The sequence below is a fragment of the Cervus canadensis genome, chromosome X (genome assembly GCF_019320065.1).
Source record: "Cervus canadensis isolate Bull #8, Minnesota chromosome X, ASM1932006v1, whole genome shotgun sequence".
Taxonomy (NCBI): domain Eukaryota; kingdom Metazoa; phylum Chordata; class Mammalia; order Artiodactyla; family Cervidae; genus Cervus; species Cervus canadensis.
Window position 1 is genome coordinate 101159981 of NC_057419.1, and position 20483 is coordinate 101180463.

A 20483-nucleotide genomic window follows, 5' to 3' on the forward strand; every position below is an offset into this window, starting at 1 on the left:
TGACAGAGATGGTGGTTGCACAACACCGAATGAATGAAATGTCCCTGAATTGCACATGTTAAAATGATGCTTTGTACATTATGTTTATTTTGCCTCTTAAAAAAAAAACAAAACATGTTGGCATCCGTTTTTTTCTGTCCTTGGCCCTTTTTCCTCACTCCACACCCTTACTCTGCCTGCAGCATGCAGCTCAGGGACCTAGTGAAACCTTGCCTCTGCCCCCACTATGACAGTAATCTTTCCTCTGCTTGCCCAACATCCTCTTCTCCCAGTACCTGGAATACAGTAGGGGCTCAAGGCATACTTGGCCAACCAATAAATGCACCACTGAATCCAGCCCCATTCTCTTGTTTACTGATGGGAAAGTGATGGCCAGCAAGCAGAAGTGATTTGTCCAGGGTCCCAGGGTAGTTTGTCCGGGGTCCCAGGGTGATTTGTCCAGGGTCCCAGGCCCATCAGTGCCAGAGAGGAGGTTACAGACCTTGGCTCCAGCCCCTTCGGTGGGTGCCTCTTCTGTCCTACACCCTGCCTTCTCAGCATCTTTTCTGGCCCTTCTGCCCTCACTGGTCCCTATTTCTCATCCCTGGCTGCTCCTAGGGACTTGAATCAGGGGGCCTCTGGAACCTTTGTAGCCCTGAGACTCTAGAATTGGTGTGCCCCCTCACAACCCCTGCAAGACCCCAAAGCTGCTGATGAGTGGCCTCTGGCAGCATGATAGACAAGCCATGCCTGAATCAGAGCTTCCTGGCCAGGAAAACCCACTGTGCCCAGGTGGGAGAGGAAGCCTGAGGGTGGCTCTTACAGACTCAATTGCTTCTCCTGTGTGCTTCTATCCTGGTTTGCAGAAGGATAGAAAGGTAGGCCGGATATTGGGGCTCACGGAGAGGCCCCAAGAGGGAAACTGACTTAACTTCACTGCTGAATTTGTTCTTCTCCAGGGCCTGGTCCACTCAGGTGTCCTCAGCCCCCGAGGAAGGCACCCTGGTCTGGGAGTGCATTTCCTGGGCTCAGGGGGCAGCCCTTCTCTATTTCTGGGCCATGAGGGGTGGCATGACTTTCTGGGCTTCGGCTCACATATTGGGGGAAGCAGAGAGAAGGCCAGCAACTGACCAGAGCTCAGGGCAGCCTTCCACGTCAGCCCCTGTACGCAGGGCAGCAGAATGGGGCCAAGAGGCTGTGGTTGAAGCACTGGGGTCATTTTAATGGTAGCTAGAGGAGGCCACAGGGTGTGGAAGTCTTCTACAGGCCCCCTACAGACCTAAATTCCATCATTAGAGATGCAATCCTTTGAGTGAAATGTTGCCCTCTTCCCCACTTTAAAGTCTACAACAATATTTCTAACAAGCTTGAAATTCATATAACACATGACATTCCTACCTCACATAGTCATTGCACTGATGCCTGAAAGCAGGCAGGGCAGGACAAGAACTGTGAATCTGAATTTATCACTGCAGAAACCAAGGCCCAGAGAGGGTGATCAACTTACTCTAAGGAGCCCAGCTAGCCTAGTACTCGTCACCTTGGATTCATCTGTCTCTTACCTATAGCCCATGACTAACTGTAATAGCTTCTTCCTGTAGTACAAGGACAAGTAAACAATTCCAAAATAAACCCTTGCTTGGGGGACCAGAATCCACATCAAAGCCACTGGGTTTAGAGTTTAGAGTTCAAACTACAAATCATTCAGCCAGCCCACAGACATTTTTCTGAATACCTCCTATAAGCTGCGTTCTAGGCTAGGGACTTGAGCTTTGTGGGAGATCGTCCAAAGACACCCAGGTCCTAATCTGTGGAACCTGCTTCTTGCTACTTTATATGGCAGATGGGATTTTGCATATGTGATTAGGTTGAGTATCTAGACATGGGGAACTTGGTCTGTTCCTGTTATTCAGGTGGTCTCTAAATGCCATCATATGCAGCTTTGTAAGAGGGAGATTTTTACGACATACGTGCAGAAGAAGAAGAGTCTGTTTGAAGACAAAGGCAGGCTGGAGTGATGTGGCCACAAGCCAAGGAATTCTGGCAGCTACCAGAAGCTGGAGGAAGGTGAGAAACAGATTTTTCCATAGAACCTCCAGAGGGAGTCTGACTCTGCAACAGCTTAATTTCAGTTCAGTGAGACCCATTTTGGACTTCTGGCCTCCAAAATTGAGACAGACTCAGTTTCTGTAATCTTAAGCCACTAACTTTGTGATAATTTGTTATGACAGCTGTAAGGACGAGGCCTAACCTCTGCCCTAGAGGCACACCTGGAGGGTTAAACTGATGAATTCTGCAACAGAGGGATAAGTGCCCAGATGCAGACATCTCTCCCACCATTTTAGGATGTTGTCCTAGGACCAGAGGGATTCTGGGGGATTACCATCCATTTTTAACAGATAATAAACTTAGAGTTGAGCATTTCTCCTTGCTCAGCCCCAGGTTGACATCTGGATTTCCTGTAACAGCTTCCTGGCCATCCCCCCACATTGCCCACTTGGATTTCAAGATCACCTCACCTCTCTTAGCCACAAAACTGGGGTTCCAATGGATCTACTTTATGCACTGCAGTGAAAATCAAGATGGCAGATGTGAAACCATTAGGACAGTACCTGCCGTGTAGTAGATACTCTCTTAGAATTAGCTGCCATTACTCTTCGGTTCTAACCTCCATTGCTGTAACCAGCTAAATAACATCCCTCTTGTCCTGGTCCCGTCAATATGTCAAGGATCTTGAAATGGGGAGATGGTCCTGGATTATCCAAGTGGGTCCAATCTAATCACAAGGGTCCTACATAAGGAAGAGAGAAGAGGCGATGATCCAAGCCAACATTGAGGAGATGAGGTCATGGCCAAAGGAAGTCAGTGGCATCTACAAGTTGGAAAGAGGGAGGAATGGATTCTCCCCTAGAGGCTCCAGAAGGAACATAGCTCTACTGACTTCTTAATGTCAGCCCAGGAGACCCTTGTCAGCCATCCAACATCCAGAATGATAAAATGATATATCTGTTTTATTCAAAGCCACTCAGTCTGTAGAAATTTGTTCCAGGAGCACTAGGAGATGAAGACAGTTGTCTTTGTACAAGTATGAGCCTTTCATGCAGAGCCCATTGCTCCCCTCCCCCTCCCCACACAGACATCCATGCCAGGGCCTGAGCTGGTACAGTGGTTCTCCAGTGTGATCCCTAGACCAGCGGCATCAGCATTGCTGGAGAACGTGGAAGAAATGCATGTGCTTGGGCCCCACTCCAGACTTACCGACACAGAAACTCTAGGCTGCAGCCCAGGAATCTGTTGTAACAAGGCCCCCAGAGGATGCTGATATGCCCTCTAGTTTGCCAACCGCAGAGCTTATTGATTTTCATGTCTCATCCCCCTGCCCCCCCATAGAGCAAGCAAGGACTCCTGTGACATAGTCCCCCTGGTCGGACAGGGACCTCTACTCCATGTGCCTACAAAGCAGCTGTCCCAGCAGCCCTTGGGCCCCACTGCCATCCTCTGGCTTGCATGTCTTTCCACTAGATTGTGAGTTCTGCCAGCCAACTGATGTGGCTTCTTCCCGGCTGTATGTATTCTTGACATCTGGGTACTCAGTAGGTGCTCAATGTTCAGGAGTATCTGATGGACAGATTGAATGCATGTAGCGATGTGCTGGAGACACGTGTCTAGACCCTGTGTTTCCTGTCACCTGGCAGGGAGGTCTCGAGGCTTGGGAAAAGCAGTGTCTGTTTCTGCTGCGTGTACTGTATTGTCTGCCATGTACTACATTGTACACAGCCACAAACGACGGTGCAGAGATTGAAAGAGAGCTGGAAAGGAGTGGGAGGGTGGAAGTGTGTGTAGAAGGTGTGAGAGTGTGTGAGGGCTGATGGGGGGGTGTGACTGCGTGCATATGAGTGCCTGTGAGTTGTGTGCATGTGTGAAGACACATGTATGGGAATGAGAGAGTATGTGTGAGCATGTGTGGTTGTGTGCAAGTGTGTGAGCCTGAGAGGGTGACTGTGTGAGGGGATATGGGTGTGTATGTGTGCAGGTGTGTGGGTTTGTGTGTAAGTACAGACATGTATGTTAGTGAGAGCTTGTGTGAGCCTGTGTGAATATGTGACTGGCAACCTGTGTGGATGTGGGGAGGGGGTGACAGGGCAGATGTGTATGAGTGTGTGAGTGTGTGTGTGTGTGTGCGTGCATGTGTGCTGAATCACTCAGTCGTGTCAGACTTTGCAACCCCATGGACTGTAGCCCGCCAGGCTCCTCTGTCCATGAGATTCTCCAGGCAAGAATACTGGGGCGGGTTGCCATTTCTTCCTCCAGGGAATTTTCTGGACGCAGGGTCTCCTGTGGCTTCTGCATTGCAGGTGGGTTCTTTACCACTGAGCCACCAGGGGAAGCCCCGTGAATGATCCCTGTGTGAGCATCGTTGTGGGACCGCTTGTGTTGGCCATGTGTAGTGTGAGTGTCTGGGTGGGAGTGTGGGAGGAGGGAGGAAGGGGTGGGAGGGAGGGAGGGAGAGAGCCCCTTGCCCCAGGCAGTGCTCCCCGGGCCCAGCGGGCCTGTGGGCTTTGGGCCCCCAGGTGGCATGCCCCCTGGCCCCAAGCTGAGCAATGCAGAGCAGGTCGGCACTGGAGCTGGTGCCTCACCTTGGATTCCTGCAGCACCTACCCCGGGCCTGTCATGGGGGCTGAAGAAACCTGGCTGGAATTGAAGGCATGTTAATTACCACCAGCTCTGGGGCAGTTGCAGTGAGCTGGCTTGGCCACCTGCCAGGCCCTTCCCTGCTCCCCTCCCCAGGTCTGCAATCCCCCTGATTCCGAGAGCCTGCTGCTGATCAATGAATCGACCGCCCCAAGTCGCTAAGTGGGATATGACACGGCTTTGGAAGTCAGCAACAAATAATCACTGGCTGCTGACAGTCTATAAAGCACACACTTGTGGAGAAACTGGCTGCATCCAACACAGCCTAAGTAGCAGCTCGGGGTTTATGGGAAGCCACCGGCAAGCCGGCTTGTGAGCAATGTGGAGGGGCTCCCTTGCCAACAGGGAAGGCCCAGCACCAGCTTGCAGCATCACATACTCAGCCCCTGACAGCCGTGGGGGCAGCTCTGCACACACAGCAGCAGGAGACCCGGGCCCTGCTGTCGTGCACCCCAGGAAATGTGACCTCTAAGAGAGTTCTGGACCTTCCCAGGAGGGTGGAGGCAGCGGAGGAACTAGAGGTGGGCTCTTGGCTTTACACAGGGCAAGGAGTGGGTGGGAAGAGTAGTCCTGGTACCACTTAGTCCCCAACAAAGAGACCAGAGATAGAGAGATGGACAGCGAAGGCATTGAGCCCCACTGGGGCCAAGCGAGTGATGCTGAAGCAGGACAACCCCTCTGAAACAGCATGGGGGAAAGACGGTCTGACACGTGACTCTCCAAGAACATGCGGCTTCCCTGGTGGTACAGTGGTAGAGTCTCCCTGCAATGCAGGAGACCCGGGTTTGATCCCTGGGTTGGGAAGATCCCCTGGAGAAGGAAATGGTAACCCACTCCAGTATTCTTGCCTGGAAAATCCCATGGACAGAGGGGCCTGGTGGGCTATACAGTCCATGGGTTTGCGAAGAGTTGGACACAAGTGAAGCAACTGAGCATGCCCACACACATTCTGGGAGCATGTGAATCCTCAGAGCCTCCTGCAAATTGTGGCCATGTGCATGGAGGAGAGGGCACTTAGCCTGCAGAATCCACAGGGCTGAATGAGGCCCATATGGATGAGTCTCTCTTTAGATGGGAAAGAGTGCGGACCTTTGTGCTGGATGATCACATCAGGGGATTGGAATGTTCTCTAGAGTTAAAGGACAAGAGGCACTCCAGAGGCCCAGGAGGGCTCAAACAGGCTTCGACCTCAGGGATGCTGGGTCAGGGCTCCGACTAGGGGCCTAGCTCAGCCTGGGTGAGTCTCTCTGGGGGCCTGGCTCAGCCTGGGTGAGTCTCTCGCTGTTCAGGAAGTATCACACTCTCTCCTGTCCTGCTCCTTCCCACCCCTGGCTCTTCTTTGTCGGCCCACCTGCCCCAAATGCAGGCCTTGACTTTGGGCCCCATAGTCTCTGGCCCTCCCCATCCCATGAGCACACCCCTTCTCAGGGCCTTGATGAGCCGTGCCCATCCCCAGAAGAGCACCTCTTCTGGCGTCATCTGCTTGGTGCAGAGGCTTTACTTTGAAGTCCCACTGTCACCTCCAAACCAAAAGAGTCCTTCCTTTCACCTTCTTCTGCCCTTCCCTTCCCCTGCAGCTCTCCCTGCCAACCTTCCAGTCTCTGACTGAGGCCTCAGTGTTCAGGTTGGCCTCTAAGTGCCACAGAAAGGCAAGGCTTTCCCTGAAGTTGGCCATCCCTGTTGTTTGCTCCTCTGCCTGAGTTTCTGTTGTGCTTAGTCACTCAGTCATGTCCGACTCTTTGCGATGGTATGGACTGTAGCCCGCCAGGTTCTTCTGTCCATGGGGATTCTCCAGGCAAGAATACTGGAGTGGGTTGCCATGCCCTCCTCCAGGGGATCTTCCCAACCCAGGTCTCCCGCATTGTAGGCGGATTCTTTACCAGCTGAGCCAGGGAAGCCCATTTTGGATGTCGCTCAGTTGAGTCCGACTCTTTGTGACCCCATGGGCTATACAATCCATGGAATTCTCCAGGCCAGAATGCTGGAGTGGGTAGCCTTTCCCTTCTTCAGGGGATCTTCCCAACCCAGGGATCGAACCCAGGTCTCCTGCATTGCAGGCAGATTCTTTACCAGCTGAGCTATCACGGAAGCCTTAGTTGCTACCGCGTTGGCCAAAAAGTTCATTTGGGTTTTCCATAGCGCACTGACAGGATACTTCTGGTTCCCTCTGCCTGCAGCAAACTTTTATCTGGCATCTGCCTCCTGTCTTATTCCTCCCTCCCCCATCCCCTCAGGCTCTCACAGGACTACCAGAGCCTCTGAAGGAAATGCACGTTTGAGTTGCTCCCTCCGGCTGCTCACACTTTTTCATGCTCCACCTTAGGCCACAGAGCCACTCACTCCCCTGTGGGATTCTGTGAGCCCCAATTTGAGATGCACTGACTCACATCTCTCATGCCTCAGCCTTCCTTTAAGCTCTAGCTTGGAAGAGGTGCAGATTTCTACCTGCCACTCCCTTTGCCTGGGTGAGACGAAGGGAGCAGAGAGGAGGCTGAGGTTTCACAGCAGGTTGGTTTCAGGACAAGCAGTACCTTGCCCTGCCCAGTACCTCAGCAGATCCAGCGGGCAGGCCCAGTGGAGCCACAGCTGAGACAGCCATTGTGACCAGGAGATTAGTGTCATATGGAGGAATTGAGTAAATACATTAATACGCTGAGGATAATAAGGACCAGGTTTCTCATTATTGGAAAAGAGATGTGCAAACATGGAATAGTGGAGGGCGAGAATAAGCTCTGGAATTCGTGTGTACTCCTGGTTTGAGATATAGACATATGGTTGTAGGTGTGTGTGTGTGTCCGTACATGTATGTGATTATAGACACATATTTCCTTGCTCTGCCTGTTGAGGTCTACACAACCATGAAATCCCAATAACAATGACCACACCTAGTCCCCAGATCTTGGCTTTTAAATGAACCAGAGTTAGAGAAGTTTTTGACTCCCTTGGGGCAGTATGGTTTCCAAATGACCCTAGAACATCTTGTATTTTGCCACGAGTGTAAGGATGGACTCAAACAATGACAGGGCACGTAAAAAGCATGCAGAAACCAATTTGAAGGGGCTCCCACAGATCAAATCTGGGACAATATGAGTATCAAAAGAAAAATGATAGCAATGAATGATATATTATCCATTGAATAAAATAGGAATTCACAAGCCCATACTGATATAAACAAATAAGTGAGAGAAGAGGGAAAGCCTTTGCTATACTAGCATGCCAAGTAATAAATGTAGAAAGAATGATGGAATTAGGAAATCATCACTTGGTAACCATGAGAATAAGAATTGATTGAGGCAAGAATTATGAAGTGATGCTAAAACCAGTGGGTGAAAGTTTAATGAGGAACAGATATTTATATAATCTCAAAGTATCTCATCCCCAATACTTACTAATTACTTTAAAATGAATAAATAGAAAATCGTGGCTAATTCAGCTTACACTAGAAAAACCTGACAAATAACACTTTTATCAAGTGATCAGAGTTCATGTTTTCAGTACTGGGATGAGCCAGGACCCTACACCTGCTAAGATGATATCCTAAGGACACATTAGTCCTCAGACATTCCTAAGGAGACAGCACCAAACCCGAAAGGAGAGACAATCTACAAAATAACTGGGTTGCGCTCTTCAAAAGTGTCATAAAAAACAAAGAAAGACTGAGGAAGTATTTCATCCTGAAGAAGACTAAAGAGACATGACAACTAAATGCAACATAGGGGGAGGACTTGATCTTGAACCTAAAGGAAAGCTGAAAAAAGAAAGGTTATTTATTTATTTTTGGTCTGGGATTGTATTAGTGGTGGCAAAAGTGGTTTTATTTGTTCCCCTTTTCTTTTGCTACAAAAATAATACTTACTAGATAATCAGAGAAATCTGAATGGGGGTCTACAGATGGTAGTAGCATTAAATGTTAATTTCCTGCTTCAGATGTGTGTACTGTTATTACATAGGAGAGTATCGTGGATTTTAGAAAAGACACATTGAAGTGTTTAGGAGTAATGGAGCACCAGGTCAGTCACTTACTTTCCAATGGTTTGGGAAAAAAAAAATGAGTGTGAGTGTGTATGAGAACACATGCCCACACATACAAGGTCCAGTCTCCCTGTCTGGAGTGTTCTCAGCTGGCCTCCTTGGGTGGCACCCAGAGGGACTTCTTAACTGAGGCCTTGTAGGGTGGACAGAGGAATGCCTCTCAAGGGTGTCCCTGTACTAATTCTGGAATGCTTGGATACCATACCTTACATGACAAAAGAAACCTAGCAGCAATGATTAACTTAAGTACCTCCCAATAGGCTAATTCTCCTGGGATTGTTTCCATAAGCCCAATGGCTTCCCAGGTGGTGCTAGTGGTAAAGAACCCACATGCCAATGGAAGAGACGCAAGAGACAATGGAAGAGACGCAAGAGACAAGATGTGGGTTCAATGCCTGGGTCAGGAACATTCCCTAGAGAAGTAAATGGCAAACCACTCCAGTATTCTTGCCTGGAGAACTCCATGGACAGAAGGGCCTGGTGGGCTACAGTCCATGCGGTTGCGAAGAGTCAGAACAACAGAGCGACTTGGCACAGCACAATGTCCTTATAAGAGGGAGGCAGGAAGGTCAGAGTCAGAGAAGAAGATATGGCGACAGAGGCAGAGATGGAGCAACGTGGTCCCAAGCCAAAAAATGTGGGCAGCCTCTCAAAGCTGAAAAAGGCAGGGAATTCGACTCTCCTTAGAGAGGAGGACTCTCTCTTCCCGAGAGAAGGAACACGGCCCTGCCAGCACCTTGCCGTTCGTTACTCCAGGGAGACCCATTTCAGACTTCTGCCCTCCAGAGCTGCAAGGTCATAAATATGAGCTGTCTTAAGCCACCAGATTGTGACAATTGGTTACAGCCTCTGTTGCGTGGAACCTGGGGCTCTCCAGGGTCTGACTGTCTTGCTGACATTTACATCCCTTCTGGGGCTTCCCTACCTGAGCCCTGGCCCCGAGCAGGTGTTCAGAAACATTTATTGGAATTCACTCAGCCAGGGAGGCAGTGTGGGCCACAGGGGCACGGCAAACGTGTGAGGCCTCCCAGGGGCCCCTCGGAAGGAACCAGGATGGGATGCTTGCTCACACGTCCGGCTGCAGGAGTGGAAAGTGTACCTGTGCGGAGGGTGGGGGCGTCATTTTCCTGTTTGAGGAGGAGTCCCACACCTAAGCACTCTGCTCAGGAAGCCTCTGGAACCTGCCATGCCTGGCTCTGACCTGTGCAGGTGTCACCTGGCCCAGGTGACAGGCTCTAGACCTGCAGAGCCCGGGAGCACCCTTATGCCAGGGCACACATCCTCACACTGGGCCCGAGCTGGGAGGCCCTCCAAGGGACAGCTGTGTCCCCTCTTCAGTGCCATCTTTGCCACTTGCCAGGAGGGAAAACCACCCATGGAGAGGGGAACAGCTTGCTTACGCATGGGCCCACAGCCGCTCAGTGGCGGAGCTGGGGGGGAGGCCCCCGGTGGCTGCCCCCACTCCCCAGGGGTCACTGCGTGTTCACTTGTGAGCGCTGGGAAGGGGAGGAAATGGGACACGTGGCACCTCTGGGTGTATCAGAATCTGGCGGCATTTTCAGTGATGGACATGTTCTCAAAAGGGATTGCAGCAGGGGCTGCACAGTATACTAATTTCCTAAAAATCACTGAATTGTACACCTAGATTTACGGCACTGACATTAAACCTCAATGCATCTGGGAGAGAAACAAAGGCATTAGAACATCTTTTTGGAAAACCCATCAAGAAACCTATATTATTTTTCCCAGCACAGATGCCTGAAAGTACAGGCTTGCATTAATATTTTTGTCTAGTGTGTGGGTGGGGGGGGTTTAAAAAATGGGGCCCCCGGCAGCCCCCCAGAGCCTTCCCAGAACAGACACAACGAGCATTTGTCTGCCCTCCAGGAGCACACAGTGGGCAGGGAGATATGTCTGCACAGAGTGAGCCAGCCATCACATCAGCCCCCCCCAACGGTAGCTGCCTTGGGGGCTGTGCAACTTGGTCTCCCCCCAACCCCCACCGCCCTGCCCCACCACCAAGGCCTTCCCTCTAGCCCTCCTTTAACTCAATCCATTACCTTCTGTTTACAGCCTCTTCAGACAGTTTTTCTTGGCCTGATGCCAAGCCAATTTGAATTCATTTTCCAAGCATGACCCTGTGAGTCACTATATTAAATGCCTTCCAGCAAGTTCTCATTGCTGCATCCACACGGCGTGCTTGGCCAGCCATCTGCAACCACAGTGAGGCGCCCAGCCCCGCGATGCAGCCCAGCGCCATTGACAATGGGTCTGAGAATGATGCCTGTGCAGGCCAGGCGCAAACAGACCCACAGCATGCATTCCTCTGAGAGTTCTTGGAAATTTCAAGAGAGGTAGGTTAGCTAAGGAAGGACTGACTGTGAAAAAGTCTTCCTTAAAAAAAAAAAAAGCTTTATGGACATATACCATGGTATGTCCAGAGAGCTGTTTGTTTATATACCACATACCATGGGCTTCCCAGGTGGGTCAGTGGTAAAGAACCCGCCTGCCAATGCAGGAGACCCGGGTTTGATCCCTGGGTCAGCAAGATCCCCTGGAGAGGGAAGTGGCAACCCACTCCAGTATTCTTGCCTGGAAAATCCCATTGACAGAGGAGCCAGGCAGGCTAGAGTCCATAGGACCCAAAGAGTTGGACACTACTGAACTGAGCATGCACACAGACCATACAATTTACACATTCAAGGTATACAACTCAATGATTTTTAGTAAATTCACAGATACATGTAACCATCAACCAGAGTCAATTTTGGAACATTTCTGAAACCCCCAAAAGACACCTCATACCCTCGAGGTATTGTCCCCTCTACCTCTGCACCTGCCAGCCCCTGGCAGCCACTCGCCTACTTTCTGCCTCTACTAGTCTCTACTACACTCCTAGTTCACTTTCACATGAATCTGCTATGTGAACTTTAATAGTCAAGTTTTCAGAGGGAAAATTCGCCCAAGGACTGAGGAGCAGGATTTGGGGTCTAGGGGACAGGGTTCCTCCATACGGACGGGAGAACAAAACCCCATCAGGAGGAGATCTCAAAGGTGGGGTGTGAAAGTCACCCTTCTTTACTCCAGTGACTGGTGGACCAGCCCTACTCAGCCCCAGCCTCTCCCCACCCTGGCCCTGTCCCCATAGAGACCCACCCTTCCTTGTGTTTCCATCCCTCACCCCCCACCTGGCCTTCCCTGGGGCTGCCATCCCAAGAGGAGAGGAAGAGTAGGGGGGATACCTTTTTAATTCTCCGGAGGAGGCAGGAGGGAGCCCGGTTTTATTTGCACCCCAGGAAGAGAGGCGCACATGCAGGCAGCCACCTCCTTATGGAGTCTGTTTCCTGACGGGGGTTCCTCCCTTCGCCTCCTGGCCAGAGAGAATTGGCCTTCCTCTAGTTCACCAGGCTTCCCTGGTGGCTCAGATGGTAAAGTGTCTGCCTGCAATGTGGGAGACCCAGGTTTGATCCCTGGAGAAGGAAATGGCAACCCACTCCAGTACTTTTGCCTGGAAAATTCCATAGACAGAGGAGCCTGGTAGGCTACAGTCCATGGGGTCACAAAGAGTCAGACACAACTGAGCGACTTCACTTTCTTTCTTTCCAGTTCACCAGAGCACCATCCCCTGACTCACTGCAGAATCGCTAACACTGAGCTGCCTGAGATTGGAGGCTTAGAGGTTGTCAGGCTCAGACCAGCCTAGGGCCCGTGCAGGTTCTGCTTGCACACCTCCAGGGACCCAATTGTCACTGCCTCTCAGGGCAGCCCATTGCCTCCTGGGAAAACTCTCCCCAGCATCTTCAATGAAGTTTCCCCGTTTTCCCAGTCAGGGCTCTGCTGCTGCTGCTGCTGCTGCTAAGTCGCTTCAGTTGTGTCTGACTCTGTGTGACCCCATAGACGGCAGCCCACCAGGCTCCACCGTCCCTGGGATTCTCCAGGCAAGAACACTGGAGTGGGTTGCCATTTCCTTCTCCAATGTATGACAGTGAAAAGTGAAAGTGAAGTCGCTCAGTCGTGTCCGACTCTTCGCGACCCCGTGGACTGTAGCCCACCAGGCTCCTCCGTCCATGGGATTTTCCGGGCAAGAGTACTGGAGTGGGGTGCCATTGCCCTCTCCGAGTCAGGCCTCAGGGGTCTCCTAACCTAACTCCTCCTCTCCTGGATAGCCCTCAAGAGATCTGAAGACAGATATCATTTCCCCTTGAGTCTTCTCTTGTCCAGGATGAGAAAAACAACCACCACCACAACTGTAATTAAAACAGCACTGCCACACCATCCTCATAACAGCCCTGGAGTATTATCAGAAGCATTTTACCAATAAGGAAATGGAGGCACAGAGATGTTTGACAAGCAGTTCAAGGGCACAGACTAGAAAGAGAGGGAGTTGAGGTTTGCATCCGGGTCCCTCTGACTGAAGCCCATGTTCTTGACCCCTGCATCCAACGTATGCCCTCAGTATGAACCTTGCAGCTTTTGTTTTTGATCAAGCTAGAACTCACATACCATGACATTCACCTTTTAAAGTGGACAATTCAATGGTTTTTAGTGTGTTCATGGGGTTGAGCAGCCTTTACCGCTGTATAATTCCAGGACATTTTTACCACACCCAAATGAACCCTCATACACTTTAAGCAGTCATTCCCCATCTCCCCCTACCCCAGGTGCTGGCCATCACAATTATTGTCTCTAACGGATTTGCCTATTTTGGACACTGTGTATGAATAGAATCACACAGTATGTGGCCTTTTGTGTCTGGCTTCTTTCAATTAGCAAAATGTTCTCAAGGTTCATTCATGTTGTAGCATGTATTAGAACTTCCTTCCTTTTCATGACTGAATAATATTCCATTGAATAAATATACTATGGTTGGTTTATCCAGTCATCTATTGATGGATATTTATGCTGTTTCCACCTTTTGACTCTTGTGAATAGTGCTGCAATGAACATTTTGTGTACAAAATATTTGTTTGAACACCTTTTTGCAATCCTCTTAGATATATACTTAGAAGTAGAACTTCTGGGCCATATATTCTACCTCTAATTTTTTGAGAAACTGCCAATTTGTTTTCCACCACGATTGCATTATTTTATGTTCCTACCAGCAATCAAGGAGGGTTCCAATCTTTCACTTTCTAGATTGTGTCCTTTGAAGTACAAAAGTTTTAAGTTTTGATGAAGTCCAATCTATCTACTTTTTCTTTGGTCACTTCTGCTTTGGGTATCATACCTTAAGAAAGCACTGCCTAATCCAAGGTCATACAGATTGACACTTGTGTTTTCCTCTAAGAGTTTTATAGTTTTAGCTCTTATATTTGAGTCTTTGATCCACTTTGAGTTAATTTCATACATGGGGACAAGCACAGGATCCAAATTCACTATTTTGCATGTGAATATCCTGCTTTCCCTGCACCGTGTGTTGAAAAGACGATTCCTTTCCCATTGAATTATTGTGGCACAATTGTAGAAAATAAATTTGTCATAAATGTGAGTTTATTTCTGGAATCTCAATTCTATTCCATTGATATATATAGCTTCCCAGGTGGCACTATTGGTAAAGAACTCGCCTGCCAATGCAAGAGACATAAGAGTCGAAGGTTCAATCCCTGGGTTGGGAAAATGGGAAGATCCCCTGGTGGAGGGAATGGCAACCACTCCAGTATTCTTGCCTGGAGAATCCCACGGACAGAGGAGCCTGTTGGGCTACAGTCCATGGGGTTGCAAAGAGTCTGACACTACTGAAGCAACTTAGCACACATGCACGCATATATATATACTTGCTTTGCTGTGCCAGGTCTTAGTTACAGCATGCAGGATATTTAGTTGTGGAATGTGAACTCTTAGTTGTGGTATATGGGGTCTAGTTCCCTCAGCAGAGATTGAACCCAGGTCCCCTGCATTGGGAGAATGGAATCTTAGCCATTGGACCACCAGGGAAGTCCCTCCATGTTCATTCTTATGCCAGTATCACACTTATGCAATTTTTAACTCAGGGCTATCAAGACAATATAATGGCAAGGAAGTACCCTCATCAAGGTGTATCCTTGCCAGGATGTATCCTTGAAACAAAAAAGGTTTTACTTTGGAAAAAGTCTGAATCTTTTTTTTTTTTTTTCAGTAGCTTGTGCTTTCAGTGTTGTATCTAGGAAACCATTGCCAAGGTTGTGACAATTTGCCTCTATGTTTTAAGAATTTTATAGTTTAATATCTGTAGTTCTCATGTTTAAGCCTTTGACCCATTTTTGAGTTGATGACAAGGATGGCTGGCTTAATTTACGTTCTGTCTGGCTCAAAGTCTTACTCGCTATGGCTGTTGTTTCATTCTGAATTTCTGAAGGTGATGTTCAATCAGTGCTCAGTTCTGCTAGAAGCTGATCAAGAGGCTTGGAGAACAAAGCAAGAGTCCGTCAGCAGGGCAGGACAGGCTCCACTTACAACCGCAGTCTAAGGGAGCAGGATTCTGTACATTAGGAAGCTGATCTGCTAGGACCGAAGGGTATGGTTCTTTACCATGCCTCCCATTATTCCATGGGTTATTTCAGGAAGTCCCACAGTAGCTGGGGCACTGTACACAAAGGAACAAAGTCAGGCCAGTGTAAACTGTTCTTGGCAAGCGGCAAACAGACACCGAACATCCTACTCCTGAACCTAAACTTTTCTGACCACAGCAGTATTCTTGCTCTGGCCTTTGGTGTCTGACTTCTCTCACTTAGCAAAACGTTATCAAGGTTCATTAATGTTGTAGCCTGTATTAGTACTTCATTCTCAAAGCATATCATGTCATGGGCATTGTTTTCATTTCCTTTGGTTGCTGTAACCACCACCTCAGTGGCTTCAAACAACATACATTGATTTTCTTACATTTCTGTAAGTCAGAAGACCAGAATCAGTTTCACTGGGCCAAAACCAACATGTCAGCTGGGCCACCCCTTCTGCAGGCTTTCGGGGAGAATCTGTTTGCTTGCCTTCTCCGGCACCTCCTTGTATTCCTTGGTGCATGGGCCCAGCCTCCATCTTCAAAGCCAGCAACAGAGCATCTTGCTTCAGCAGTGATGATGCCTCTGTGGGTAATGTCTCTCTGCCTCTCTTATGAGCCCACTTGTGATCCTGTTTAGAGCCAAGCTGGAGAATCCAGAATAATCTCCCCATCTCAGGGTCCTTAACTAAATCACATCTGCCAACTTTCTCTTGCTATATAAGATAACATTCACGGGTTCTCAGAATTAAGATTCAGATATTTTTGTGGGCCTATATTCAGCCTCCCACGGGAATGGAGGTGAAAATGTCTGCCTATGGGTTTAGAATCTACATTGACCAACCCAAATCTTCCCTGCTAAATGGTAATGGGAGAGACTCCAGGATCACTCAAGAGGTTCCCTTCTTCTGGTCTGAGTTACAATGACACAAGTTCCCATGCTCCTGGGTGCAGAGGGAGTAGCCAGCTGGGGTGACGAGTTGACTATGAATCTGCTCCAGTGCTGGGGCCAACAGCGGGCACCAGTCCCCGCTGTGGATTCCTGATCAGTGAGTCAGCCCACTTCCCCTGGGCCTTGTTTGTAGGCTGATGCTTCTCATCAGAAGGCCACCTGCTTTTCCTGTTGATGTATCATTGTGCTTTCCAGGCTTTATATACATACCTGAGCCTGTTACAGACACAGCAGAGCTGAGCACATCTATCCCCACGAGGAAAGCCCCACTCTTTAACACCTAAACTTCTTGCAAGGGCATGATGGCATGCCAGACTGCCAACTGGTCTCTCTGATGAACACTCTGCCCCCTCACTGCCCCAGGGTGAATTGATAAGTCCTTCAGTGGCACCCCACTGTTGAAAACAAGACCAAATTCAATGGTCCTCACTTGGCATCAGGGCATTCCATGATCAAGCCCTGTAGATGGGTCAGCCCCATGTCTACCAACACCTCTCTTTATTACCTGCAGCCTTTACACTTGCCTCCTTGGGCTACTTTTGTTTCCCATCAGGATGCAAGGTCTTTTTTATTGAGATAGAATTCACATAAGGTAAAATTTATCAGTTTAGAACTTTTGACACATGCTGCAACATGGATGAACCTTGAAAGCTTATGCTCAGTGAAAGAGGCCAGACACAAAAGGAAAAATAGCCTGTGATTTCATTTCTATGAGGGATCTAAAACAGTGAAACCCATAGAGACAAAAAATAGAATGGAGATGACCAGGGGCTAAAGGGAAGAGATCACTGAGAATTATTATATGATGGGTATACAGTTTCAGTTTTCAATGACAAATAGGTTCTGGAGGTGAATACTGGTGAAGGATGCATACCAGTGTGAATGTACTTAATGCCATTGAATTGTACACTTAAAATGGCTACATTTTATGTTATGTGTATTTTGCCATAATAAAACAAAAAATTTTAAGACAAAATTTACTACTGTTACCAATTCCGAGCGTACTATATCACTGGTTTTCAGTACATTTACAGAGTTGTGAAATCAGCATTGTAATCAATTTTAGAACATTCTCATCACTCCAAAAATACATCCAACCCTTACTATGCAGTCCTTCCTCATCCCTCCCCTTCACCCTATTTTCTGTCTCAATGGGTTTGCCCATTTTGGACATTTCATATAAATTGTACCACACAATATGTGACCTTTCGTGTTTGGCTTATTTCACTTGGCATAATGTTTTCCAAGTTCATTCATGTTGCAGCATGTATCAATACTTTATTCTTTTTTATGGCTGAATAATACTCCATTCTCTGGAGAGACCACATTTCCTTTATCTATTCAATCAATTGATGGGCATTTGGTTTGTTTCCACTTTGGCTATTATGAATAATGCTGCTATGAAACAGACCTTGGGCTTGTGCATGGAAAGCTGGTCATGGGATATAGAGAATGTCTAGCAAGCTAAATGGTTTGGGTTGGTTCGTTCTGTTCAGTGACCATGAAGAGCACCTGACTCATGGAGCACAAGTAGAACACTGCACTTGATAGACTCATCCCAGGGCACAGCAGAATTAGACTCAACACACTCTCCGTAGTTCTGTCTCTCTCTGAGCAGATGAACAAGTCAAATATAAAATAGGTGAAAATCTTCTGATAGAGGGTAGTATCATTTGCAGTTCCCAACAGTCCACAAGAAACAGATAACCCTGAAGGAAAGAAGGCACCCTTTGTGCTGTGAGGCTGCATTTAGAAAGTGCTCCATGTAGCTTTCAATGCTGAACTGAATGAAAAATTTTGTAAAAGACATTTAAATGGATCACATTTAAATGCCAAAATTTCATTTTCAAGATATGAAGGGACGCATCGAGGAATGCACTTTAGAATGGAGTTCTCTGGAAGGGATAGGCTGACCTAGCAGCTAGACACTGGCGTTGATCGAGACAGAATCCTAGGAATTATCTCCACATTCACCCACTGGTCCTGTTTCTAAAGACAAAATGACAACTAAAAGCTCCTGGAAGACGCTCTCTCGCAGCCTCACTCCCTCAGCTTGGGCTCACAGCACAAGAGTGGAAGAGGGGTGGGGCAGAAAAACCAGCAGATGTTCAGCTTGGCCACAGGCAGCATGTGGCAGAGCCTCAAACGTGTGTCTCAAATTCAGGCTTAGACTAAACAATCTGTTGTTGCTATTCAGTTACTAAGTCGTGTCCAACTCTTTGCAACCCAATGGACTGCAGCATGCCAGGCTCCTCTGTCCTCCACTATCTCCCAGAGTTTGCTCAGATTCATGTAAGTGGGTCAGTGATGCTACCTAACCATCTCATCCTCTGCCAAATCCTTCTCTTTTTACCTTCAATCTTTTTCCAGCATCAGGGTCTTTTCCAATGAGTCAGTTCTTCACATCACGTGTCCAAAGTATTGGAACTTCAGCTTCAGCATCAGTCCTTCCAATGAATATTCAGGACTGATTTCCTTTAGGATTGACTGGTTTGATCTCTTTGCAGTCCGAGGGATGCTCAAGAGTCTTCTCCAACACCATAGTTTAAAAGCATCAGTCTTCAGTGCTCAGCTTTCTTTATAGTCCAACTCTCACGTCCATACATGACTACTGGAAAAACCATAGCTTTGACTAGATGGACTTTTTCTGGCAAAGTAATGTCTCTGCTTTTTAATATGCTATCTAAGTTGGTCATAGTTTTTCTTCCAAGGAGCAAGCGTCCTTTAATTTCAGGGCTGCAGTCACCATCTGCAGTGATTTTGGAGCCCCCCAAAATAAAGTCTCTCACTGTTTCTATTGTTTCCCCATCTATTTGCCATGAAGTGATGGGACTGGATGCCATGATGTTAGCTTTCTGAATGTTGAGTTTGAAGCCAACTTTTTCACTCTCCTCTTTCACGTTCATCAAGAGGCTCTTTAGTTCTTCTTTGCTTTCTGCCATAAGGGTGGTGTCATCTGCATATCTGAGGTTATTGCTGTTTCTCCCGGCAATCTTGATTACAGCTTGTGCTTCATTCAGCCTGGCATTTTTGCATGATGTACTCTGCATATAAGTTAAATAAGCAGGGTGATAATATACATCCTTGATGTACTCCTTTCCTGATTTGGAACCAGTATGTTGTTCCATGTACAGTTATAACTTGCTTCTTGAGCGGCATACAGATTTCACAGGAGGCAGGTCAGATAGTCTGGTATTCCCATCTCTTTAAGAATTTTCCACAGTTTGTTATGATCCACACAGTTAAAGGCTTTGGCTTAATCAATAAAGCAGAAGTAGATATTTTTCTGGAACTCTCTTGCTTTATTGATGATCCAGTGGATGTTGGCAATGTGATCTCTGGTTCCCCTGCCTTTTCTAAATCCACATTGAACATCTGGAAGTTCATGGTCCATGTATTGTTGAAGCCTGGCTTGGAGAATTTTGAGCATGACTTTGCTAGCGTGTGAGATGAGTGCAATTGTGCGGTAGTTTGAACATTCTTTGGCATTGCCTTTCTTTGGGACTGGAATGAAAACTGACCTTTTCCAGTCCTGTGGCCACTGCTGAGTTTTCCAAATTTGCTGGCATATTGAGTGCAGCACTTTCACAGCATCATCTTTTAGGATTTGAACTAGGTCAACTGGAATTCCATCACTTCCACTAGCTTTGTTCATAGTGATGCTTCCTAAGGCCCACTTGACTTCACATTCCAGGATGTATGGCTCTAGGTGAGTGATCATACCATCATGGTTGTCTGGGTCATGGAGATCTTCTTTGTATAGTTCTTTTGTGTATTCTTGCCATCTCTTCTTAATATCTTCTGCTTCTGTTAGGTCCATGCCATTTTTATCCTTTATTGTGCCCATCTTTGCATGAAATATTCTCTTGGTATCTCTGATTATCTTGAAGAGATCTCTGGTCTTTCCCATTCTATTGTTTTCCTCTATTTCTTTACATTGATCGCTGAGGAAGGTTTTCTTATCTCTCCTTGCTATTCTTTGGAACTCTGCATTCAGATGGGTATTTCTTTCCTTTTCTCCTTTGCCTTTCACTTCTCTTCTTTTCTCAGCTATTTGTAAGGCCTCCTCAGACAACCATTTTGCCTTTTTGCATTTCTTTTTCTTGGGAATGATCTTGATCCCTGTCTCCTATACAATGTCATGAACCTCTGTCCATAGTTCTTTAGGCACTCTATCGGATCTAATCACTTGAATCTATTTGGCACTTTCACTGTATAATCGTAAGGGATTTGATTTAGGTCATACCTGAATGGTCTAGTGGTTTTCTCCACTTTCTTCAATTTCAGTCTGAATTTGGCAATAAAGAGTTCATGATCTGAGTCACAGTCAGCTCCCAGTCTTATTTTTGTGGACTG